The 17,689-nt window shown below is 45.0% G+C and overlaps 4 non-coding genes across 4 annotated transcripts; 3 read left to right on the top strand and 1 right to left on the bottom strand.

The window, feature by feature from the left end:
* Positions 1 to 1,178: 1,178 nt before the first annotated feature.
* trnas-gcu (transfer RNA serine (anticodon GCU)) lies at positions 1,179 to 1,260 on the top strand. The gene has a single exon. It is a non-coding gene; the product is annotated as a tRNA-Ser (tRNA).
* A 1,344-nt stretch (positions 1,261 to 2,604) lies between these two features.
* On the top strand, positions 2,605 to 2,686 carry trnas-uga (transfer RNA serine (anticodon UGA)). The gene has a single exon. It is a non-coding gene; the product is annotated as a tRNA-Ser (tRNA).
* A 1,695-nt stretch (positions 2,687 to 4,381) lies between these two features.
* On the top strand, positions 4,382 to 4,452 carry trnag-gcc (transfer RNA glycine (anticodon GCC)). The gene has a single exon. It is a non-coding gene; the product is annotated as a tRNA-Gly (tRNA).
* Positions 4,453 to 9,899: 5,447 nt separating this feature from the next.
* On the bottom strand, positions 9,900 to 10,039 carry LOC148642472 (U4 spliceosomal RNA). Its single transcript, XR_015929502.1, has one exon. It is a non-coding gene; the product is annotated as a U4 spliceosomal RNA (small nuclear RNA).
* Between the last annotated feature and the right edge of the window lie 7,650 nt (positions 10,040 to 17,689).

The following is a 17,689-nucleotide window of genomic DNA, read 5'->3' as shown; positions in this document are numbered from 1 at the left end:
CAACACATTAAAGGCTGCATCTATACAAGTACGATTCTAGAAATGCTCACCAGATTGCGTTTTAAGAAGGAACTGCGCCTCAGGTTCCGCCGAGATCTTAACTTGGATGGCAGGATTCAGAGTCCGGAGTGCGGACTGATGGCGCACGGAGGGTCCACATACTGTGGATCCCTCAGTTTTCTTCCGCGTGTTTAAACCGCCAGCGTGTGACTCCCCTGTCCCCGTGACCTCATTGCTCTGCTCTCGCCTCTGTGCAGCTGAGCCCGACTCATGGTAAAGTGGAAAAAAATACGCCCTCAACGTGGGATTTACTCTGGATCGAGGATAGATGTCACCTTTTTATCGTTGAACAGGATGTATGTGATGTGGCGACTAGGTTCAATTTTGTATCCTTTTAAAAGATTAAGGACTGGGGTGAGCGTGATTTACCACCCTTTCAGCTAAGAACCCGACATGAGCACCGTTTAAGCTGCATAGACTCGGTCGTTTAACTCTTCTCCATTAGCAGGGTTAAGGTTAAAGAAAAAAAACATTGCTGACTTCTTTTTTTTTGCCAGCCGCTAGCGCTGATTAGCAATGTTTGTATTTCATGTTTTGCAAGTTCCATCCATTTTAAGAAAAACAAGTCGCGTTAAAGACAGGAAATGAATACTTGCATTTAATTAAGTCTAGCCATAGGCAGTTGTCTGTAAGGACCAGTTCTGTTCGAGAAGACAGAACAAAGAAGGCACCACTGGGATTCGGACTCAGGATCTCCTGTTTAAGAGACAAGCGCTTTAACCAACTAAGCAACGGTGCCCCAGTAGTGTTGTCCTTTTGCAACCACTTGGACACACCACTCAGACACATCTGCATTCGGTGTGTGCTCCGCCTGCTCGCTGAGCAAGTTGCCACCTTTACATACAATAGCAACATCGACACCAAGAGAAAGGATGACAAATGGCTTTTATCTGGAACTTTTCATGTCCAAGGAGCTCAATGTGCTTTCTGTGTACAACAGGGCCACTGAACTCCACAATGGCCACTGAACCACAGCAGTGGCTTGCTGGCTTGACATCTCCCAAGGAAAATGTTGAAATCGCATGTGGAACAGGAAAAGTACCCTTGAGTACGAGGGAAAAAAAAGAAAAAGATCATCTGGAGCGCGCCAACCCATGTCTGGACAGCCCAGTTTCATCGACGAGGTGGCTGAGTGGTTAAGGCGATGGACTGCTAATCCATTGTGCTCTGCACGCATGGGTTTGAATCCCATCCTCGTTGCTCTCTACGTTTGACGTTGGCTCTCCTTTTGTTTGCTCCAGTACTAGAGCCTTACATTTTCTAGCGGTGGCTGAACATGGTATAGTAGGCTAACATTGGTATCGAGCAGTGGTAGTAACAGTATTTACGTGCCGCTGCTGCCAAGTGGCTCTGGGTTGAGACCGCGTTTTCACTTACTTGCAGCACAAACGGAGAAAGCGATTTTTGACAGTCTCTCGAGAGACTGCGCTAGGTGTTTAGGGATAGACTTTGTCAGTTCCCCCTGGGATGATGGCCTCTCAAATAGTTTGTGATTCCTCTAGACGTTTATACAGTAGAAGCCTGCTTCGTGGCTTAAATCCAAGCTAAGGAAACGAGTTAGAGGTCTGATGCAGAACTGCGAATTCAATGAAGGGGAACACTACAGTACATTGCACTGTATGTGTGAGGAAAGCTGCCCCCTTCTGTTCCTTGTCGACCGAACAGAGGACTGTAAAGGATTCCGCCAAGAAACTTTAGGATGCTGGTTGGAATCCAGCTCCAAAGAAGCCCCTTTGGGTGTTATGTAATCAAAAAGTAAGAACAGAGAATCTCCCTTTGATCAAAAGCGCAACAGAACTGTTTTCCGTGGAGCAGGTTTCAGACCCGTAGACCTGTTTTATTTGTAGGGCAGGGCGCATTCCCAAACGCGAATCTCCTGTTTTAGAAATGCTTTGGGCGGCGTGAAGTGAAAATAAGAAGTGGGCTCCAGATGCACATGGAAGCAATCAAGTGTTTCATCCGAGCTGTTTCAAAGACTGCTCAACAGCTTTCCTTTCACAGAGGCGCAACGATTAATGATGGGGGTGCACCCTTCAATGCGCCTTACGACTCTAGGGAGTGATTGAGACGATTCGTAGCGTGTGTTCATTTCCCTCTATTCCCCATGTTGCAGTGGTAAGATGACGTAAATTCCTGCTTCGACACGTAACGGCATTATAATCAAGTACAGGAGCTGAGGGCTTTTGTTTTGTTTCGTTTTCTATGGCGTTCGTAAGCGCGCAAAACAAAGACAATTCCTGCGTCTAACACGAATGTAAATGCTTTTGAAAGTGCAGTGTGGTGCAGCTTGTAAAATCCTTGTCCACATTTGTGGTTTGTTGATGTTTTTTCTGTCTGCCAAAGTTGCATTTTGACATCCGGACGGGGAGACTTTATCATTTGAACGTGAAGCCAGCCTTAAACCCTCTGAGGCGTGTCTGTCTGCCGGCATGTATCTTGTGAAAGGTTTTTTTTTTTAACGGAGAGCGACTTTAATAAAGTTTCCGCAGCCACCTCGCACTCCGTGTTAGATTATAGGAGGAATGCGGCGGAGGCGAGCTCGCTGTAGTCGTGGCCGAGTAGTTAAGGCGATGGATTTGAAATCCATTGGGGACTCCCCGCTCAAGTTCGAATCCTGCCGACTACGGCGTCTGCCGCATGTCACCTTGTGCCTGTGTGGCAAAGGCGAAGTGCCGCTTCTCCTTTCCTGGTACTATAAAAATGCTACATCGCTTGGTCCTGCTTCCATGGAATGCAGTTCTTCAGGTAATTCTACTCTCTTACCAAAGCTGTTAGGTTCCTTTCCGTGGTGAGATGGGTTGTCATGCAACGCTGCCACATAGTGCCGACAGACAAGTGTGTTGCGGGAGAAGAGAAAAGTGTTTGAAGATTTAAGAGTGTCTTAGGTGGAGCCAAAATCAAGTGTCACAAATGCAAGTGGGAAGATTTCCAATGTTTAATATGGTCAAAATAAGCGGAAGTTACCAGCTGGTCCGGCACAGTCTGCCATGCTTTTGTCATATACTGTAAAGTGGTGTGGAACTGTGTGTCGAACTGGAGCCTCACCATTTGCATATGTGAGGCTCCAGTTATACATCGAGTGTCACATTAAATGACAAAAATGAAGAGAGTTAAAGCACCTGGAGAGGTTTTCTTACAACTTTTGAGCTGACACAGTTTTGGAAAATGTTTCCTTCACGCTGCACTGAACAACATAGGCAGCCAAGAGTCTCCAAAACAAAACAGAATGGACAGATAGGAGAAAATTCCCACTCGTCCTGAAGTTCCCAAAATCCAGCACTGAGCGTAAACAAAGTGTCTAAGTAGCGTGGGAATGCTAACCCTAACCCTAGCTGGAGTTTGAGCAATCCGGCACTGAGCGTAAGAAGATGAGTCAAAGTAACGTCTAATCGGATTAGTTTCCATAGAGCTGGTTCAGAGTTTGCTCAAGAGTTTACCTTTCACAGATGCGCAAAGAAGAATGTTGGGGGTGCACGCTTCAAGGCGCCTTACAGCTGTAGGGAGAGATTCGAGACGATTCGTGGCGTGTGCTCGTTCCCATATACCGTACGACCCGGGGTGCAGTGCTAGGATGACGTACAATACCGCTTGGGCACGTAACGGCGTTATATGCAAGTGCAGGACGTGAGGGTTTTCGTTTGTTCGTTTTGTTTTGCTCTGCTTTGCTTTGTTTTGCTTTCCATCGCGTTGGTAAGAGCGTAAATAAAAAGGCGATTCCTGTGTCTACCACTAATGTAAGAGCTATTTCAAGTGCGACGTGGTGCGGCTTTTCAAATGCTTGTGGGCATTTCTCTGTTGTTGATTCTTTTTTTGTGTGTAACAAAGTGGCATTTTCATGTCCGGACGGGGAGACTTTATCATTCCGACATGAAGCCACCCTTAAGTCCTCTGAGGCGTGTCTGTCTGCAAGGCTTGTATTTTGGAAATGTTTTTTTGAAACGGAGAACGACTTTGAAATAGGCTTCCGCCGGCGCCTCGCGATCCAGGTAAGATTGTAGCAAGAACGCAGCGGCGGTGGGGCGTGCTGTAGTCGTGGCTGAGTGGTTAAGGCGATGGACTAGAAAGCCATTGGGGTCTCCCCGCACAGGTTCCAATCTTGCCGACTACGTTGTCCGCCTTCAGTCGGTGTGTTTCGGCACAAGCAAAGAAGCGCGCCTCTTTGCTGTTCCTGGTGGTTTTAAAACGGCCAATCGCTTGTACCCGCTGCCTTGGAAATAAGTTCTTCAGCGTCCGCAAATGGCATTTTGCAGCTGGAAGCAGATGTCGACGCGTTTTGCACAGAGCACCAAAAAAGCGTCTTTTTTGAAGGCCCAGGCACTGAGCATTGGTGGTTCAGTGGTAGAATTCTCGCCTGCCACGCGGGAGGCTCGGGTTCGATTCCCGGCCAATGTAGTGGCTTTTGCAGCGAGCGGCTCTATCACTTGCATCCCCTTGCAACTCGCAACTGAAAACCCACTGAAGCTAAGCAGGTGTGAGCCAGGTCAGTACCTGGATGAGGATGAGCTACAGGGAAAAACAAAGCTTCCAGCTGGAAGCGGTGTTAATGGTGCCGGCGGGGGGGCGCTCACCCTGAGGTCTGTGCGGGTCCCAATGCCCCAGTATAGTGACGGAGATGCTGTGTTGTAAAAGGGCGCTGTCTTTTGGATGAGATGTAAAACCGAGGTCACAGCGCTCTGTGGTCATTCAAAATGACCACCAAAACCTTTGACAAAAGCTCTTGGTAATTGATGGTCTTCAATAATGCTTCTCCTTTAGGTACATTTTAAATCAGCTGAAAAATGCTGTGAAATGGGGGGGCACTTCAGGCCAGTGTAGGATTTGGGTTACAAGAACCATGAAACTGCACGAGAAAGCCCGTACACTGAATTACACGGCTTTCTATTCAAAGGAGGACAAAAGAAATTCCCTGAGTTTGATTTTTTGCAGCACAGAGAGGAGCACTGTCGTGAGGCCGGTTAGCTCAGTTGGCTAGAGCGTGGTGCTAATAACGCCAAGGTCGCGGGTTTGAGCCCTGTACGGGCCAGGTCCAGGTCCAGGTCCCTGTTTGTGAAACAGGCAAATGACTGTCTCAGGGGCCCGTTCCTCATTCTCAAGACACATGTGTGCAGTATGTACACCGTGCATTGAGCAATAGGGACTGAATACACCACAGGTAAGGTTAGAAGTCATTCTGAGGTGCCACATGTGAGGGATACAGCTAGGCATCCAAAATGTAGGGTTTGAGACCCTTCAGGAGTACTGCATCGTTTGAGACAGACCCGTGCATGTTAAACAAATGATCATTTCTTTCGGCATTAGGGACTAAATATACTAAACATATGATGCTAAAATGTTATTTTCACATATATTAATGTAATAAATGATTGCTTATGCTTTATAAACAAATCTAATTAAAATAAAAGCTTAAGTTTTGTATTTATCTTGTACCATAGAACATGATTTTCTTTGTATTTCAAGCCCACAAAGTGTCCAAATGACGCACTACATGATATAAGGAAGATTATCACATGCATATCGGTATTATCTTTCTTATGAAAATGCATTCCTTTCATTACCTTTTACTTTTTAAAATGAACTCAAATTGAGTATAATGTAATAATTTAAGTAGAATAGATTCTAATAATATAATGATCCAGTGTTTTGCACTACTTCACTGCTTCACTGCTCTATGCCATCTGGAAATAAATCCTCAGACTGCTTACTGCCCTGGGCATGTACCAATAAATTAAAGGAGCACATCTGTTTATCACTGCGTTGAAGCAGGAGACACACAGTCTCTGCAAACACATCCTAGATACAGTGTTCCAGCACCTTTGACCTCATCCAGAACGTATCATTTCTTGAAAGGGATTGCTGTCCGAATGCACATCTGAATCCCAAACAGAATCTCTAGTAAAATACGATCATTTGTGAAACAGGCAAATGACTGTCTCAGGGGCCCATTCCTCATTGTCAGACACATGTATGGAATGCTTTCACCGTGCATTGAGCAATAGGGATTAAAAACACCGCAGGTAAGGTTAGATGTCATGTTCTATGATCATTTCTTTCAGCATTAGGGACTAAATATACTAAACATATGATGCTAAAATGTTATTTTCACATATATTAATGTAATAAATGATTGCTTATGCTTTATAAACAAATCTAATTAAAATAAAAGCTTAAGTTTTGTATTTATCTTGTACCATAGAACATGATTTGCTTTGTATTTCAAGCCCACAAAGTGTCCAAATGTTCTATGATCATTTCTTTCAGCATTAGGGACTAAATATACCAAACGTATGATGCTAAAATCCTGAAAAAAGGATGTGCTCCATCTCGTCAGTAGATTGGATTCCAAAACTGATTTGGGTCAATATACATTACCTTTGAAATTAAAGTACAGTCTACTGTAGGGAACCATCAACTTAGAAAGCATTGGCCTTCCCTGGGGGTCAGGTAGGTGCAAAAGATAAACCTTTATCCTATCTTTATCTTAAGATAAGTGGCCAAGCAGTATTTTTCCAAGTTTCACCGAGCACATCATGTTGCCATAGTAGACAAAGTTCTATAAAATGTTAAATAACTTTTAAAAAAAGCATCTTGGTCTTACAGTACTGTACAAGGTGAATTAAACTGTCCCTGGTAATAAAAAGTAATTAGAAGCATCTCAGAAACTTTATCTCTAGAAACATTAGCTGTTTTATATCATGTAATTTAGTGTGATGTTGTCAGAATTCAAGGACATTATCACACACAGAAATTGGTTCAGTTAAATCTAAAAAACACAGCTAAACATGGGTTTAAATGTAACAGAAGTCTTTCCTCTTGTCAAAAGATTTAATTCAAGAAGCGATGTAATAAATGATTGCTTATGCTTTATAAAGAAATCTAATTAAAATAAAAGCTTAAGTTTTGTATTTATCTTGTACCATAGAACATGATTTTCTTTGTATTTGAAGCCCACAAAGTGTCCAAATGATGCACTACATGATATTAGGAAGATTATCACATGCATATCGGTATTATCTTTCTTATGAAAATGCATTCCTTTCATTACCTTTTACTTTTTAAGATGAACTCAAATTGTGTATAATGTAATAATTTAAGTAGAATAGATTCAGGTAGGAAATATAGAGTCATGATGTTTATGGCTGACATCATTTCACATGGGTGAATTTTAAGCTAAGAAATAAAAACATTTACAATGAAGATACCATTGCTTAATTTTAAATGCCTTTAAAAAATAAATACCTCCTGAGAATAATTTGCCACTCCCAGATCCTTGGTAAGGTACTGTTTGAATCCAATCAGGAGAGGAGCATCCAGGGAGTGCTTTCTATAGAGTCCAGCTTGGGCCACTCTCTTCCGGCCTGCTGATACTTTTTAACTACTCAGGGCCTGTAAGGATATAAAACACCGGTTTAAACATTTTATACCTATAAGACGAATTAGAATTTTAGTAAAAAATAGATACATCTGAAAAATAAAAAGTCTTACTGCTGATAGAGTTCTTCAGAGCTCACATCTTCCCCTTCCTTATCCGCTTCTGTTTCAGTTTCTAGAGCAGCCTCTGGCATCTCTTCCTCCTGGACAGCGGCCTCTTGCTCAGGGCCGCTGGAATGCAGGTAGATTCTTTTCAACATGATTTTACATAATATGTTGTAACAATGATTTCAAAAAGAAACTACAGAAGCCTTACAGATTAAAAATATCTCACCTTGCCAATGTGTCTTCAGGCTTCCCATGTACAAAAAGGCCCAAGGACTCTAGCAGTCTTACAACCACTATCCTGTTTGCCTCACCAGACACGATCTCTATTCTGTGGTAATCCACGATGACCCCGTTCTTCAGGTGATTCATCATGTCCTCCCTCGCCTGTTGAGAGGCCATCCTGATCTTTTCTGCCGTGGCGTGCTTCATACACGCCCTCTTCAAGTGAGCAGGAAGCTGATCAAGAGTATTCAGGCACATCTTGCACACCAGGGGAATCCTCGCGGGTTTCCTTTGAAAATAAATAATACCATCTGTGTATAGAAACAAGCTAAGACTGATTTCTTAAATTATCCTTAATTTTCTCTCTCATAGCTTGAACATAATGATTTTATTGCATTTATATAAGAATTGCTCATTGCTCCTAAATAAATAATGGTTTCATAAAAAAGTGAACACTTACTTGGTCTCAGTCACAGACTTTCCAATAGAAGCCATTGTGGAGTTCAGCAACTGCAGGTCCTAGAAGTGGGGAAGGAATTTTAAAAGAGAAATTGAATTACAATACAGAAGGAATGGCTGAGGGATCACTGAAATATATATATACAAATTCCAAAGACTGAGTCCATATAGAAACAACTACCTTTCATTTTCAGTATAAGAAAAAAAAACATTATCTTCCAAAGCATCATAAAATTGTTCCTTCTTCCAGACTCTACTTCTCTCTTGTAGTAGTATAGCAGACCTTTCCAGGTGAGCAGATCACAGAGTCCGAAATGAGCTTCCTCCATCAAGCAAAGTACCTGAACATGACTCTGTCTTCATAAAAGCGCCCCTGTAATAAAGAAATTAAATCCGAAATCAAGAGGGCAGTTGCCTACTGAAATACAAGAAGTCATCAATTTTAACCTAGCAACACATTAAAGGCTGCATCTATACAAGTACGATTCTAGAAATGCTCACCAGATTACGTTTTAAGAAGGAACTGCGCCTCAGGTTCCGCCGAGATCTTAACTCGGATGGCAGGATTCAGAGTCCGGAGTGCGGACTGATGGCGCACGGAGGGTCCATATACTGTGGATCCCTCAGTGATCTTCCGCGTATTCAAACCGCCAGCGTGTGACTCCCCTGTCCCCGTGACCTCTTTGCTCTGCTCTCTCCTCTGTGCAGCTGAGCCCGACTCACGGTAAAATGGAAAAAAATATGCCCTCGACGTGAGATTTATTCTGGAGCGAGCCAGTGTTGCGCATAGCTGCCTTCAAAGCAGTTAACCCAGGTTCGATTCCCGGCCAACGCAGTTGCGAATGTTTTCAAATGCTGTCATGAGCCTTGGATTGTGACTAGCAAAGCGAAGCCTTTTGAAAGAGCTAAAGCACTGCAAAACGGAATTGAAGGAGAATCTTACAGGGGATTCTGAGCAGTGTCTGCATACATGCAGTCAGATAAAGGTGCTGAAAGCTTGAGCTACTCTCAATGTCATGCTGCCCTTCCCCGGAGTAAATCTGTTACATTGAAAGAATGCTTCTGGCAGGTTCAAAAAGGGACCCTTGTTAATTGGAGAAATCAATGATTTCGAATGAATTCTGTATGCGTTAAAAGACAGCTATACACAGAAAACATGCAGGACACTGCTCATGATGTTTCCCGAGCAGAAACACAGTGCGTTTTTCCAAGCCATTTGACAAAGCCCACCCACTGAAAACTGCAGCAGATCGTGTAAAGACGTTCAACTTTGTAACTACTGCACGCACAGGAAGCAGAATAAATTCCTCTTTTCAAACTGTCAAAGGTTTGCTTTGCGAACGCTGCAGGACATCGCACAATCTCTTTTGAACGGGGACAAACGATTTCTTATGGGGCGCAGTAAGTACAGACGTTTAAAATGCTCCACTCATGCCGACGATGCAGCATGAAGAAGCGCAACCTAACGTTTGACAGACAAAAGCCAGGCGCCGCTACGAGCAATATGAAATCATACTGACAGCACACGGCGTTTCGCGCTGACACAAAAGTAATCTCGACAGACGCTGTTCTCTGCATAAAGCTGAAAGAGCTAAAGAGCGTTTCTGTTGACACGTAACAAGCTCGTTTCTTTCTACCATGATATCACCGTGACCAAATCTGTCTTTAAACACCTTGCTCAGTCTCTGACGAGACTGTCAAAAATTGCTTTCGCCGATTGTATTGCAAACCGGCGGAAGCGGGGTATTGGGAAAAGTTTTCAACTAGCAATAATCGCGCCTCGGCTAAACCTCACAGGCTGCAAAGGAACAAGTAATAGGTTTATTCCATGCTGAAAAAAAGAAGAAAGAGAACACAACGTTTCGGCCGTCGAGCCTTCTTCAGGTGTGAGAGAGACAGGGCAGTAGGCAAAGGTAAAGTAGCGGGAGAACAAAGGTTGAGAGGGAGGAGGAGTGAGAGGCGGGAGCAGGGGACAGAAAGAGAGGCCAATCAAGAGGTGTGAAGTCAGAATGGGTGCAGAGAGGTGTGAAATGAAACTTCCAATGAATGGAGAAAATTTAAAAGAACAGTAATCTGTCGTTAAGGGAAGGGAGAATGTGTGATCCTAGCTGCAGAATAATTTTAGTGTCGGTGGTCTTTCTGATGTATGAGTTCGGAAAACCGTCTTTGAGAACACAAACGGAGAGATTAGAGTGGTCGTGGCCGTCAGAGGTGAAATGAGAAACAATGGGCTTGGAGAGATCTTTAATCTTCACAGCCCTGACGTGTTCTCTGAAGCGGTCTCCGAGTCTCCTTCCTGTTTCCCCAATGTAGATGGCTGGGCATTTACTGCAAGAGATACAGTAAATAAGGTTGCTGGAGGTTACCCACCTGAACCTAAACCTCACAGGCTACGATACTGCCACTGCGCAAAGCTGACGGTTGCCAGGCAACCGCGGGGATCCTATGGAAATCGTTATCGATCGTCTCATGGCATGTCGTTGCTATAACGCTTCATATTTGTCGTCTTCTTCTTCTTCTATCTTGAGGTTTTGAAGAATTTCATGACAGACAAGGGCTCCGTTGGGAACAAAGGGCGTTGTGAGAAAACCGTTGCTTATTTTCAGCAGCAGAAATACAACACTTTAAATACAAGATGACAGAACAATGACGAAGGGCATGCCGGGAGGAACTCATACACTACAGAGGAAAGGGGGCGGGCAAGTACAGTTCACATTCAAGCCACAAGTACTCTTCTTGGATGTTGCACAAACAAATCCTAACGTCTTGAAAGCATTGCAGCATGTTTGTGTCCCACTTCCCGTGGCTGCGGGACGACTGACACGAACGGACAAACACAATCTGTGGCGTTTAGCGTGACATAGTCTTGCAGGCATCGTGCTGTCTCACTGCAATACTATACCGCTGGAGGAAACAGTCCATCTGGCCATGAAACTCATTTGAACGTCTAGCTACAGCAACTAACAATATCATGATTTATTCAGGATGTGTGGAATCAGCACGTCCCGGAGACAGCTTCCGAAATCGTGAGCATTCTCTGGTGGTAGGGGCGTTCAAGATGGCGCTCAGGTGGGAGGTAAAGTTTAGTGGTTGGGGAGTTTTTTTGAGTTTTTCATGACCTGAATGTTAATTTTTGCTTTTTTTGACTACAGAAAAATAAGGACTTAACACTAGTTGTTTAAACTTCAGTTATAATTGAAAGAAAAAAAAACGATTTTTTTTTAGGTTTAAAAAGTCCGATATGAGTAACACTGGGAAAAGAAAAGAGAGTGCTGGGTCTTCGAAGGAGAACTCTAAGATACCTCAATCGTATATGTATAGCACTACAAAAAAATCGATGGCAACTAAAGGGAAAAGTGAAGCAGCTGCAGGGGCAGCAAGAGGGCGGAGGCGCCGCGCGCCCGGCCGAAGTGTTGGACCGGTGCGCTTTACGTGCTGAAATAAACACGCGACAGCCCCGAAATGTTTCCAGAGTGCTGTGCACTGAAGACTTGCCTGGTGCTCCTCCGTGCAGATTCTTTGTCCTCCTCCAGTGTGGGACGAGCCAACACAAGGGAGCGCATTCGCCAACATCCAGGCACGCAATGCGATTTGGAAAGCAGCTCCTTTCCAAAGAGTTGCACACGAACGATCCTTCAGTCCCGCTCGGGGGGCACGGAACCCCCGCCACACACAGCTTCAAGTAGCGAGTCAGGTGCCTGGATGTTGGCGAATGCGCTCCCTTGTGTTGGCTCGTCCCGCACTGGAGGAGGACCAGGCAAGTCTTCACCAGACAAAAACCTCCAGTGCACAGCACTCTGGAAACATTTCGCGGCTTTCGCGTGTTTATTTCAGCACGTAAAGCTCACCGGTCCAACACGTCGGCCGGGCGCGCGGCGCCTCCGCCCTCTTGTGGCCTTGCGGCGTCAGAGCAAGAGGCTCCTTCTCGCTGCCCTTCCGCTGTGTTGCAGGGCCCCGAGAGGGAACCCGGAGCGCGCACTTTGTGGGGGGCGGGGGACCGCGTTCGCGCTCTGCCCCCGGTCTCTTGCGCGAGTACTAAATCTCACGGACAGGGGGGCCTCGTCATTGATTGTTACAGGTGAGACGGGGATTAGGAGGAGACCCCGACTGATGGGTAAAGGGGAGCACTAACACCAGAGGGACACCCCCGGCGTCTCTTTTTGAGAGACGCCCTGGGGTTTCCTAATGGCCAAGGAGGGTCGGGACCTCGGTTTGACGCCTCCCCCGAAGGACGGCGCCTGTTTGTGCAGCAGAGTGTCGCCATCAGGAGGCTGGGGCGTAAGAGAGCCACACAGCCCGCAGGGTGAGCGCTCCCTACTGGTCCCAGTCACACCTCTTGCAGGAGCAGCAGCAACCGGAGCTTTTCCGGGGTGGAATCTCCCATCCGGGTGCCGGCCAGGCTCACACCTGCTGGGCTGCCCCGGGGGTGAGCCCAGTCGAGAGTCGCAGGGCCAGATCTAGTCACCGGGGAGAAACGATACAAGTGAAGGATTGCTCGGCTCTCGGCACTTGAAAAGACCGACAAATGTCTCATTCCCGCAGGAGCTGAATGTACCCGCATGTGTGGTGTCGTCTTCTTCCCCCGCCCCGCTGTGTTTGCTGTATTGTCTCTGAAGCCGGCCCCCCCGAGACAAGACGGGCTTTTCCTGTGCCCCAATTAACACTTTACAGGTGCCATTCCCCGGCATTGTGGCCATTGTCGGTGCTCACACGCGATAAGATAAGGCGGAGGAGAGCGGGGCATGCCCAGCGGCAGACATTCAAGGAGGGGGCAGTGCGAGGTGAGGTGAGGTGCGACACGCCGGAGCCCCGACGCAGCTAATGCGGAGCACTTGTTGGACTGGCATCGAAAGGACGTGTGCGCACGGAGCGAGCCTTCCCTGCGGCGGAGCGCGGGAACTTTCTCCCCCCCTCCCGCTGCAGGAGTTGTGTGCACTGCAGCGGTGCCGAGAGAAAAGCACAGAAGGCAGCAGGCTCTGGAGAGCAGGTAAGAGACGGAGCCTTGTGGGCAGGCGAGCAGCCTGTGGTCACGCCTTGCATGGAGAGCGTCATGCAGCTGTCAATCATTTCGCAGCCACGCCCCCTCTTCATCTTCTCTCTGCCTTAAGCGTCTCCGCCACTCTCTCTTGACATTTCATTTCAGCATGTCAGAAGTCCGAGTGACGTTTTTAATGGCTGAGTGAGGGCACGATGCTGAAGCAGAGAGGTCACTTCAGCCAGAGAAACTTGTGCTAGGTGAGATCTGAAAGACGGACTCGCAACAGAAATAGACCAAAAAAGTATCGGTGAGATCAAAAGGCAAATGCAACATCCAGCAGAGGGCGTCTAAAGATTAGGGAACGGGCGACTGAAATCCATATGAGGCAAACTTTCCGGCTGTGTACTGCAGCTGGCCTCGTTGGCGTAGTTAGTAGCGCGTCAGTCTCATCATCTGAAGGTCCTGAGTTTGATCCTCACACGGGGTGGGGCTGCTTCCTCTCTTGCTCTTTTCAAACACTTGCGGCAACTGTTCGCTCATAACCACGTCTGGAATGCTTGACCTTTACACGGGGGAGAAGCAACGCCGCATCCCTTTTCTAAAGAACATTCACATTCAGAAATAAGTCAAGAAATTTGACATTACTTTTGCTGTCAGCCTGCCTATGTTGCCAAAGAAAGATTCACTCGGCGTCAACATGACAGAACAGCGATCACTTGAAAACACTGTTCCACACTCCGTAAGCAAGAACTTCAGTGTTTGCAGTCACCCGATATGCCGATAGTCAAAGGAGCACAAAACACAAAGCGTCAAAAGACAAGATGAGTTGATGGAAAGAGCGTTGAATTGATGAGCACAAAAGTTCAGCTCGTACAATAGGCAACGAAGGTCCCGGCGTCATCATCGCACTTGAAAGGACTGCCTTGCAGACTAAGGGCAGTGGGAGGTTGCTGTTTTGAGATGGAGGCATTGGGATGGTGGGCCGAGATCTATTCTTCTTAAGGAATTCTTCATCGTGAAAGATCGGTCCACAGGTCATCCAAAGAACTTACAAATTTTTGGGACTCAGGGAATCACGTGGTTCCGGAAGGGAGTGAAGTGCTCAAACACATGACATGCCCCCTTGATCTCACATGCACAATTCTGCTGCAACATGCACAGCTACCATCCACACCAGGCAGTGGGGCTTCAGCAGAATTTGCTACGCCACCTGCAATTACATATCCAGCTGCACACATATACATGACCCCTCTGTCCTTTTCAGGATCTCAAAAAAAAGCATAGCGTGGTTTTCCTGCAACCCGATTGACCGCATCTCCCTCAGAATGTGCCCCATTGCATTCATTGCTGAAGCAGGATGGAGGCTAACGGACATGCCAGAACAGTTAGGCTCAGCGATCTCTCCAAAATATTGTGGTTGTAGTGGAAGAAATATGGTTTAAATTGTACCTTGGTATTTCAAACTCTCTCTAGAATGTTATCCATTTCTATTTTATTTTGACAGGAACTGGCTAATGACACTAGATGAAAAGAGAAGAAAGAAAACACAACGTTTCGGCCGTGGAGCCTTCTTCAGGTGTGAGGGCTCCACGGCTGAATTGTTGTGTTTTCTTTCTTCTCTTTTAAGCATGGAATAGACCTATTACTTGTTCCTTTGCAGCCTACGCATGCTGACACAGCTCCCCACCTGAACTGCTAATGATGCCTGGTAGCTTGTGGTACTTGGGTATTGTCTTATGTTTGCTCAAACTGCATATGTGTGATTGCATATTTTTGGGTATTTTCATATGTCAATATTTAATTCACTGACATTCCTGTATGCTTGGAAGAAAGGTAGATTGGATTTGGCACAGGACGCCTGCCCATATTTGTTGATCATTGTTGGGCTGGAAAAACAATGATAAAAAGTGTATGAAAAAAGCTCTCTCCAATATTTCCCTTCTCTTCGCCATGGTTACACTGCCTGTTCTTTCCGTCTTTTGTCCTTCTACAAAGATTCCAGGGCTCTTTTTCCATCATAATATCAGAAGCCAAAAAATAACCATCTAATGTGTAAACAGCATTTGTAATGTTGGTAGCTGGAAGAGGTTAAGTATGTTTGCAAGACCTAGTTGATTACACCACAGACTTACTTTGTTGTTGTCAGTTTTTTTTTCTCTTTTAAAGGCTGTAGGTGGGGTGTGATGGACTGTACCACTATCATAGAAGATTTTTTCAGGACACATCGCAGTTCCATAGTAGAATTTATCAATAGTAGAATTCCATAGGACCTTATTTACCAACATATTACCCAGTGTGAGACTCTGCCAGTAAACCTCAGAGCATTGAGTTCTCCACTGATAAAGATGGCTGTCTGAAGTCATGAAATCCACTGCTGGGATGCCTGAGAGACAGTAATTGAATCTTGGCTGGAATTAGGCTTTCTATTAGTGTTGATCTTTGGGAATTATGTGGTAAAAAGGGAAAACTCCTTTACTTTAGTCACTTTGAATGTTCAAATGTACAGAACCTGCAAAACTAAGCAATGAAAAAAATCCATCACCACTCTCATGATAGCATAACTCATAGTCTCTGCTGTTGTGTAACAATACACACTTTCAATTTTCTTATCGCCTGTCTCCAGAGAGAATGTTGTTAGTGCTGATGACCTTGAATTAGACCTTGTTGACTCTGTAAAACAATCTTCCTCTGCTTAGATTTTCACTCAGATTGATTTTGTTCTCAGATTATTCCTGGCAGGACTGAGTTTCTGGGAAATGAAAAGTGAAAGAAAAAGTACAGAAGATCAGCCCTTGAATATACAACATTGTGCAGTGAGATTGTTAAATGTATTAGCTGCTATCCCGTGCTAGAGCCTGTCGTGGTAAGCAGTGGATGACAGGATCTAGCACAGATACTAATGAAACACTGTTAATGAAAGATAAAACACTTGAGTCTTATTTTAGTTTTCCATTTCCCTTTCATTTGTGATGTACTGTACAACAGGCCACAGAACATGCACAAAAACAGATATGCACACATTCACACCAGGCAATGACAGTCTGCCCAGTCAGAATCTGAGCTGAGGTATCAGAATTCTGAATTCCCTGAATTCTGTCATGGATCATCCACAATAAGGGCAATGTTTGAACACGAGGATCCCCAGGAGAGAGCCTAGTAACATAAATCTTGGAGCAAAAGCAGATGATTATCTTCATAGTTTGTGTGGTTGAGCCAAAGTTGAGCAGGAGGATATGTGAGTCACCATTCTTAGAAATGGATCCAACTTCAGACAGGCGTCAAAAGTAAGAGTATACAGTGCTGGGGCAATGACACTTCAATGATCAGAAGGATAACAAGAGTTTTAATGCATTGAAATTGATTTTCTGGTGATGCACACTGTCATGGAACTATTAATTTTTAAGGATCACTTACTGACGTCAGACAGCTGCCAATTCTCCAGACTGGAAGGATGAACAGTTTATCCCCCTAGGTACCATATTTCCATATTTCGAAGCATTGGAATAATACATGTCATACAGCAACATAAAAACAGGAAGACAAGTATCACAGCCCCTATAATCGGTGTTAGTAACTTAAAAGAAAAACATTCCCCCTGGCCCAAACAGTGATTCTAACCAGGAGAGAAAAGCCGGTGTATCTTTTATGCCTCTCTCTTTATTCACCTTGTCTTTTAGTTCTTTCAAATGCTGAATAGCGAGCGTAAGATTTCCGTAATCATAGTCATTAGCTGGAATATATGTACAACAGGAGTCTCCTACTAAAGCATAGACTCCTCCAGATGCTGCATTTTGAAGGTCCAGCACGAACCTGTTCTGAAGTGCCATTAATCTAACTCCCCTTAATTCTTGTTTGATAGCGTCTAACGTGATATTAATAAAAGAGTACATTTCATAAAAAGTCGCATGGGTGAGGCTGTAGACTGAGGCATTAAAGCACATATATAACAAGATGCATTAAATTTCTTTAACTTTACAGTATGATTTATAAATTTATACCACAAATTACTCATATCCCCCTCATTATCAGTTTCATTCAGCCAGTTTGTATACAAAGAGGCTTCGTGTTTAGATTCTTCCTCTTTTGGGGTGGTGACAGGCTTCTACATAAAAAGGAAAAAGGCTGTGCACATCAGTCCCAAGCAGGTTATCCCCATCTGTCCTTGTGGAGACATCACTCCTGCGCTTTGCTCAGTTCGTTTGTGACCTTTTTACAGTGGGAAGCATGAATCCAGGGCACCATTTCTGTGACCTTCACAGCAGTGGCAGTGGTCAGCAGCACCTGGTACAGCCCCCTCCACCTGAGTGAACACCATTTCTTTTTCCTGAAGTCTTTCACCAGAATCCAGTCTCCTTATTCACTCATTAGTTCTTACAGCACAGGTAAATCCCTGTGGGCTGGAGCCCAGCATAATCCTAGGCTTTTTTGGTCAACATTGGTCAACAGATTGGTCAACAACTGGGTAATAACTCTTAGAAAAATCTACACATTGTT

The sequence above is a fragment of the Lepisosteus platostomus genome, chromosome 22 (assembly GCF_059453375.1).
Source record: "Lepisosteus platostomus isolate fLepPlt1 chromosome 22, fLepPlt1.hap1, whole genome shotgun sequence".
Lineage (NCBI taxonomy): Eukaryota > Metazoa > Chordata > Actinopteri > Semionotiformes > Lepisosteidae > Lepisosteus > Lepisosteus platostomus.
The sequence above is the reverse complement of the archived record's forward strand: the minus strand, read 5'-3'. Positions and strand labels throughout refer to the sequence as shown.